This window comes from Porites lutea, chromosome 8 (assembly GCF_958299795.1).
Source record: "Porites lutea chromosome 8, jaPorLute2.1, whole genome shotgun sequence".
Lineage (NCBI taxonomy): Eukaryota > Metazoa > Cnidaria > Anthozoa > Scleractinia > Poritidae > Porites > Porites lutea.
The window spans coordinates 4,338,364-4,347,394 of record NC_133208.1 but is presented as its reverse complement, the minus strand read 5'-3'; the positions used below and the strand labels follow the sequence as shown (position 1 = coordinate 4,347,394).

The following is a 9,031-nucleotide window of genomic DNA, read 5'->3' as shown; positions in this document are numbered from 1 at the left end:
AATCACAGCAGAAATCAAAACAGGAAAGCAGCACAGGTGCGACTAGAAGGTAAACTTCGTCGATGTGTTAGAACTTCGTATCAATAAGTCATGAAAAATTTGGAAACCAATCGAAAGCTAAAGGCTGTTAATCGAAGAAATACTCGACGCTCAGAAAATTGTATCTGGAACTTGTTCCTCCAGTTGCAGCTAGTGGAAGCAAACAAAATCCATCAAGTTCTTTTGTCATTCGAGGTTGTGGGCCCAGCTTGTCAAAACATTGCAGGAAACCATCACATTCGCGGAAAAAAGAAAATCGCTTTTAGTTATTCAGATCCAGAAGGCACTTTGGATAAATTAAACAACCTAAAACCCTTATTTAGCCGCAACAAAGAGCGTTTACATTCCTGCCGACCAGAAACAAAACCACAGAAACAAGCTTGTTAAATCAAAACTTAGAACCCTCCAGAGCATAATCTACCCGCCAGAAGGAAAAAACGTATTGGAACAAGAAGCATCAATTTAAGCATTTTAGTTAATTCTTTGACTTCCGTCTGTTTCTTTTCATAAGCGGACTTCTTCTCACGGCCTTCTCGCGAGGGAAACAGAATTTGAGTCCTCTTCGGACAAATCATTGTCCTACGCTTGCGGGTAGGAACGCTAACTTGAATTTCTTGAACTGAAATCACAGGTAGCCCAAGCTCACTATGAGAGCCCTGAACAACATTATCCTACTTAGCTAGTTAATTATTCATACGACAACAGTTATAAGACGTTGTATGAGAATTATCCAATTTCTCCATAACTGAGCGAAACCTACATTAAATTTTTCCTTTTAGTATTTTTTATGTTTATTTGTGTGTTGACTGCGTTTCAGGCCTCTTAGGATGGCAAGAACCCGAAAACAACACTACCCATCAAGCTAATTAATTATTCATACAGCAAGAAAATTATAAGACGTTGTATGGAGAAATATTCTTTGCTCACTAAATTAGCAAAATGTACATTGAATATCGCTTTGAAGCTTATCTTTAGCGTCTTCTTGTTTTTCTTTGTGTTCTGACTGCATTTCAAACCTAGGCACTGTTTACTGCCTTTATTTGAGCGACAGCTTTTCACCCAAATGAATTTCTGTAGATTATCTCATAAACTTTGTCAAACCGATTTTGAGCCGCAGCCTTCTTCCTTCAGCAATTGATGTAGTATTCTTCCAACTCGTGGAATTTGGCGCCAGTTAGTTCCATAGCCACGAAGTCGTCCCGTGCTTTTTTCGTTAATAGAGAGATTGAGATTCACGTTCACGCGAATTTGTACCACGTGACCAAGTTTTCCGCTTAATTGTCGTGTACTGTTTACTACTTCTACTCAAAAATAGTTAGTTTCACGCCAGTTTTATCCCGGTAAGAATTGTTCTGGACAGTTTCTATCTGCTTATTTTCTATTCTGAGAAATTCTCAACTTAAATCTGACGTTTGCCGTTCGCCGTGAACGTGAATCTTAATCTCTAGTTTTTCTTTATGTACAGCAGCGATACCCGAATGAGCAAATATAGTGACTTTCCGTCCCAAACATCCTTAAGACCAAAATCTGCAATTTACACTCTTACGCGAGACTTCCAGCATACCCGTCACTTTTTTACGGGAGTCCCCCCGGGAAACAAAATCAGACAAAATGAGGAGATGTATATGATTCTTGCAGTTTAATATTTTTGATAAGCCTGATACAATCTTGGACCATTACAGTCAGTCCTGTTTGGAATGTGATACGTATACATCATAGTCTCAATCACTTTATCTCCAGCCGTTGAAGTGTTCTTCAATGACTTCGTGGACTGGTCTCTCAAGTACAATCTCTTTCTCACGAGCAATCTCTGTTGGATGTTTGGAACATTTTCCAGCAGAGGGACCAGTGACCCTAACAGAAAAACGAAATATACAAAAACTGAGAACACTGTCATGCAACACATCAAGGAACCAATTTCATGTTATTAAAATAAATGAAAGTACCGTATTTACTCGATAACCCGGGGGAGGTACTCCCTATTGGCCTTCACGGGGAGGCTCCGCCCGAAAGGGATATCTCTACCAGGGGCACCCACCGACTGTTTTCTATAAAATATCTGTTCGGATAAGCAAATATTGCCTAGGATTTTCTATTAACTGCTAAAAATTTCTAGATGACCGTTCTATTCATGTACAATTTCCGAAGCTCATCTGATAGATTCCCTGCGATTTTTGTAAGTTTAATATTTTCACATTTCACTCCCCAGGTTAGGCTATTTTTCGTAGAAAAAAGGAAGCTAAAATTTTCGGATTCAAAAATGTGATGGAGAGAAGAATCAGCAAAATTCTCACTTTCGTGATACGTTAAATTGCATCTAAAACTTTCGGGATAATAATACTAATTAAAAGCCCTAGTAATTTCGAAAAGACTCAAGTTCGCCCAGGATGACCGAACAGATACAAATTTTATAGCGCCGCTTAGAATGCATTTCTAGAGATGTAAAAGTACTCAGGATAGCCTAAAAAGTATTTTTAAGGTATGTAGGAGGAAACCTTCTCTGGGTGTCCCTGCTTTATTCTCACGCCTCAGATATATCAAAGAGCCGCTTTGGATAGGTGCAGGTCGACCCATATGAAAGGGTAACGTTTTCACTTAATAAGTTGAAATATATGAAAGGGTAGGGAAATCTGTCATTGTGGCATGCAAAAAAAGGTCCAAAAGGGCTAACAGTTGAGTTTTATGGCTATAAAAAGTCAAGAAAACCTTCTGGTTTTGGGATTAATTCCTATTTAAAAGACGGTGCATTTACAGCAGTTAAAAGGGATGCGAAGTTCTAAACTCGGTATGTGAAAGGGGTACCATTTGTCCATGGAAGGTATACAAAAGGGGTACCTCTTTCCTGAAAAATCGTGTATAAAAGGGTAAGGGGGTGGACCTCGGGGCGGAGTGCTAGCCTCCCCGTATAAAACTTTGTTGAGTTAATGGAAATAAAAATTGGAATGGTGCCAGGTTCCCTATCTTAATATATGCTTACAGGCAAAAACGTGGGTCGCAGCATGTTTCCTTTGAGTCACATTCTGCATACAGATTGTCTCTTGAGGAAGTTATTTGCTTCATCTGTGTCCTCAATGACCTGGGTATAAAAGAAGAATAAAAGCAAGGCCTACCTCGAGTCTTCATCGCGCCATGAATTTAAGATTTTTTACTACTATTTTTTCTAACACCTTATGAGCTCCTGAAAACACAATCTCTTTTTTCTTATTAGAAGTCCCTAAACAAACAACTTAAAGTTTTTAAGTAAGCTTTCAGCATTAGTAACATTCACTATTTCTGTGTTCGCGCGATCTTAAATAGCCTGCGAACCGCAGACGTATTTCCGATCGTCGTTTCTCTCCCTCTAATCTTTTCTTCAATATGAATCCTCTTGGTGCTTATTTCATCAATCAGTGCCACAATCCCGGCAAATAAACTTTCGTAGACGCGTCGTTCTGAGAAAAAAAAAGGCAGCTGTACACAGGCTACGTCGTCCTTTCAATTTCGACCTGTGAAGTCTCGCGAGTTAGTTTCTCGATTTTAAGAGCTAAACTGCAATTGGCTAAAAAAGTTCGACTTCACGGAAATCGTTTTGCCGCTGGGGTTCGCAGACGTTATTTTTCGGAGGGAAAGAAGCGACGACCGGAAATACGTCTGCGGTTCGCACGCTAGAACTTAAACGACTACACGCGCGCATCCCGAGTTACCAGCTTCAATGTTACTAACGGGATCCTATGCAATACAAGCTCAAACAGTCCGACTCTGGACCACACTAAGTCATTTATAAACATTAGGCTAAGCAGTGTTGGCAACTGAGTTGATTTACCAATAAATTTGATGAAAGTCAGTGCCAATCTTTTTTTTATTTTTTACAATGGAAACTAGATAGGATTTAAGTTTGCTCAGGCGCGACGATACTAAAGTAACTTAAAAATACGTCTTTAATACGTCTGCTTGATGTCCAATTAAGTTGTTGTTGTTACTTTGGAACCATTTGCGGTTCCGTAATATCCTGTTATAGCATCAAACAATACTGATTCCTTATAATACTGTAGCTTACTGTTCACCTCGGAGGCCTTCCTGTTTTGAACATGAACTTTTGCAGTTGTCGCGGAGAGAAAGGCAAGCAAGACAAAGGCCACGGACGCTTTCATGATAACAACTAAAAACAAAGTAGTGCTGGTATAAACACTAAATAATGAATTTTATTACGTTTTCTATTACATATTCCGCAATTGTTCGCTAAAACGTTTTTACTTCATATAATAAGAACTATTTCAACACGTCACAGAAAAGACTAGAAAATTACTAATGACGTCCGTTTAATAGCTAGGCCACTCGCCCTTTTTCGCAGGCTAAAACAAAATTGAATTTTTTTCACTTTCTTTTTCTTCGGTCTTCACCAAGCCTTAATATCCACATCGAAATCCCCCAAACTGATCTCCAGCTATATACATTACCTCAAAAAAATTGTCTTAGAGAATTCAGTGCAACCTTTTCTTTTCTTTTACTGATGTATTGATATTGTTAGGCGAGATTTGATAATGATCACTGTTGGGACTTTAAGGTTACTGAAATTTTCAATTTTTTTCAGAGTCAAATCAGGGAGATTAAGAGACTCGAGTTTTGCGCCAATAAATTGACTACTTTTGTTTTCCCTGGTTAAAATGACTATGAGTTTGGGTGTTAAAACATCTTCAACAAATTACCAACAAACATTATGATATACCTGTTAGTCAAAATACTCTTTCCGTTGGATTAAAACTAAAAAATCGGCGGGGTCAAACTAACAGTAAACCGATGAACATTCGTTTGTATAGACCAATTTCAAAGTGTTTAACATCAATTAAAATGCAGGTTAAACGAACTGCAGTTGGAAGCAAACAAATCAACAGCTAAACTATTTTTCGGAAAGGCGTCAGGCACGAAAAAGCGAACTGCATTGCTACGTAAACTCTTTTCCTTTTATAAGAATGTTGTTTTTCCGGCCCAGGCTGAATATTCTTATTTTCCTGCCGATTTTAGGGTGAAAATGTTCTTGTAATGTTCTTAGATTATAGCTTCAAACGTTTCCGTTTTAGAATGTATTGGGAATAAATTACACTGAGTTAATGCAGGTTTTTTTTTTTTTGCGCCTTGGTGGCTAATTGTTTTGCCGTTAAGAGAAAGGAATAATTTTACGGTTAAGTTAAAAACATATCAGTGCATTTTATTTCCAAATTTTCATTGAAATTATATCCTCTTCCAAACCTAAGGGTTATAATGTCAATTCTGACATGTCACATATTTAAGCGTCGAAATTCTTATAAATTGGTTCTTATAAAAGAAGAGTTTATCTGGTAAACTATTCTGACTGGCTCTCAGTATCTAAAATCACCCAAGAAAAGGATGGTAGAGAATAATAAGCAAATAATTAACATATAAATTGTTTTTGATGGCTGAAAATATAATCCATTAGCCTGTTAAATAATAGATTTTTGTGTATGTTCAGGTTACTATTATTTAAATTAATTCAATGAGATTATTATTATTATTTATTTTATCTTGTCTTTTCTCTGTAGTTAGACCATACCAAGTCACATTACATGCAAAATCAAAATCAAAAAATATTTTTTTATCATCTGTAATTTTATTATCATTTTTGTTTTTTGTTTTTTTTTTTAGTTTTAGTTTTTTGAGAAGGGACTGGTTTCTTGGCTAGTCGAAATTTCGACTGTCACGTTGCCTGAATTGAAGTGTCAGCAAGTTCGACGTTACCTCCTCGGGTTAGGGTCTGTAGCAGGGCAGACATTTCAGACTATCTTTCACGTTGCTTGATCAGTCCCCTGAATCGTTTGTGACAACTATCATTATATTTATAACAAATTACATATTCACAGTGGTAAGTGTGATTGTTTTTTCCCACAGACAATTACATTTTGCAATTCATATCTTGTTGTCAAGGGAGTGCCCCACGGGGACCCACTTATAAAGTTATCTTCTTGTGCCCTGTCGATCATCTTCGCACCTTACAAATGCGCCTTTTATGTAAAATTAAACATTTATTGTGAGAAGTTGAGTATGTCATGAAGAATTATCATCATCATCGTCATTCTTATTATTAATCCTTATGTTGATTATGCAGAATGACTGATTAGTCAAGAATCTATGTTGGTTTGATTTTGTTTTCATTTATGGCGCTGAGTTTAAGGTAGATAACTGGGTCATATAGTTCCTTATCTTACATGTTTTATTTTATTCTTTTATTTATTTTTTCATGATGAAGGTATGTTTCTTCATACCTTCTGTCTAAAAAAAAATAACAACAACCATTAAATGTAATTGTCTCTCGTGCCGCGAGCGAGCAAGACCCATAATGGAATAGAGAGGGAAACGCCCATGCAGTCTAGCCCTTGGGATATGGGAATTTCACCAAAGTTGAATAAATCGGAAATCGGAAATCGGTTTCCCGAGAAGTCCGCAAACTTTTATTCAGCGCTGTCAAGAAATGATGGCGTCCCTGGTGGAGGTGCGTTTCATCCCATGTCGACGAAAGTGATTTTGTAAACAAAGGAAATGGTTTTATCTTGAGAGATTATTCCGAATGGGAGCTAGATTCCACAATTTCGTTGGAATTGACTGATTTGCTAGATGATATATCAATTTTTTAGGAGGAATTGAAGTCCTTGGACAGCGATCCTAATCATGAAATTTCAATTTCGGTACTGGAACCTCGGCAGGAAGAAACAAACAACAGCTAGAGAGAGGCAAACAGAGGAGTGAGAATAATCGTCGCACAAAACAATCAAAGCAGCCAAACGTCAATTCCAGTAAAGTGACGTCGACGTACAATTCGAACGAAAACACTAAAATGCAAGCAAATCACAGCAGAAATCAAAACAGGAAAGCAGCAGAGGTGCGACTAGAAAGTAAACTTCAATAGGCGTGTCATGACCTCTTAGTGTGAAACAAGCTTGTTAAATCAAAACTTAGAACCCTCCAGAGCATAATCTAGCCGCCAGAAGGAAAAAACTTATTGGAACAAGAAGCATCAATTTAAGCATTTTAGTTAATTCTTTGACTTCCGTCCGTTTCTTTTCATAAGCGGACTTCTTCTCACGGCCTTCTCGCGAGGGAAACAGAATTTGAGTCGCCTTCGGACAAATCATTGTCGTACGCTTGCGGGTAGGAACGCTAACTTCAATTTCTTGAACTGAAATCACAGGTAGCCTAAGCTCACTATGAGAGCCCTGAACAACATTATCCTACTTAGCTAATTAATTATTCATACGGCAACAGTTATAAGACGTTGTATGAGAATTATCCAATTTCTCCATAATTGAGCGAAACGTACATTAAATTTTTCCTTTTAGGATTTTTTTAAGTATATTTTCGTGTTGATTGCGTTTCAGGCCTCTTAGGATGCCAAAGAACCCGAAAACAACACTACCCATCAAGCTAATTATTTATTCATACAGCAAGAAAATTAATAAGACGTTGTATGGAGAAATATTCTTTGCTCACTAAATTAACAAAATGTACATTGAATATCGCTTTCAAGTTTACTTTTAGCGTCTTCTTGTTTTTCTTTGTGTTCTGACTATATTTCAGACCTCCTATCCACTGTTTAATGCCTTTTTCTGAGCGACAGTTTTTCACCCCGAATGGATTCCTGTACATTATCCCATGAATTTTGTCAAACCGATTTTGAGCCGCAGCCTTCTTCCTTCATCAGCTGATTTACTGTTCTTGCGACACATGGAATTTGGCGTCAGTTAATTCTATAGCCACGAAGTCGTCACGTGTTTTTTTGTTAAAAGAGAGATTGAGATTCACGTTTACGCCAATTTGTACCACATGACCAAGTTTTCCGCTTAATTGTCGTGTACTTTTTTTTACTTCTACTCAAGAATAAGTAGTTTCACGCCAGTTTTATCCCGGTAAGAATTGTTCTGAACAGTTTCTATCTGCTTATTTTCTATTCTGAGAAATTCTCAACTTAAACTTGATGTTGGCCGTTTGCTGTTAACGTGGATCTTTTTCTTTATGTACAGCTCTAAGCGATACCCGAATGAGCAAATATAGTGACTTTCCGGCCCAAACATCCTTTAGACCAAAATCTGCAATTTACACTCTTACGCGAGACTTTGAGCATCCCTGTCACTTTTTTACGGGAGTCCCCCCGGGGAAACAAAATCAGACAAAATAACGAGATGAATATGATTCTTGCAGTTTAATATTATTGACAAGCCTGATACAATCTTGGACCATTACAGTCAGTCCTGTTTGAAATGTGATACGTATACATCATGGTCTCACTCATATTATCGCCAGCCTTTGAAAACTTTTTTAATAGCGGTTGGCTTCATGGTCGGAGTCTTAATCTCCCGCAATTCCTCTTCGGTGATCTCACGTGAGATCTCTGCTGGATGTTTGGAACATTTTCCAGCAGAGGGACCAGTGACGCTAACAGAAAAACGAAATATACAAAAACTGAGAAAATTGTCATGCATCACGTTAAGGATTCAATTTCATGTTATTAAAATAAATGAAAGTACCATATTTACTCGGTAACCCGGGAGAGGTACTCCCTATAATGGCCTATAAGGGGAGGCTCCGCCCGAAAGGGATACCTTTATCAGTGGCAATCAGCCACTGTTTTCTATAAAATATCTGTTCGGAGAAGCAAATATTGCCTAGGATTTTCTGTTAATTGAGGACTGCTAAAAATTTCTAGGTGACCGTTCTATTCATGTACAATTTTCGAAGCTCATCTAAAAGATTCCCTACGATTTTCGGAAGTTTAAATGTTCACATTTCACTCCCCGGGTCAGGCTACTAAGTATTTTCCGTAGAAAAAAAAAAGCCTAAAATTTTCGGATTCAAAAATGTGATGGAGATAAGAATCAGAAGAATTCTCACTTTCGTGATACGTTAAATTGCATCTAAAACTTTCGGGATAATAATACTGAAGCCCTTTTAATTTCGAAAAGACTCAAGTTCCCCCCAGGATGACCAAACAGATATTAATTTTATA

The 9,031-nt window shown here is 37.5% G+C and overlaps 1 long non-coding RNA gene across 1 annotated transcript; it reads right to left on the bottom strand.

Moving 5' to 3' along the window:
* Positions 1-1,827: 1,827 nt before the first annotated feature.
* LOC140945755 (uncharacterized) lies at positions 1,828-4,173 on the bottom strand. Its single transcript, XR_012166744.1, has 3 exons — positions 4,083-4,173; positions 3,017-3,115; positions 1,828-1,893 (listed from the first exon to the last, which is right to left on the bottom strand). It is a non-coding gene; the product is annotated as an uncharacterized lncRNA (long non-coding RNA).
* Between the last annotated feature and the right edge of the window lie 4,858 nt (positions 4,174-9,031).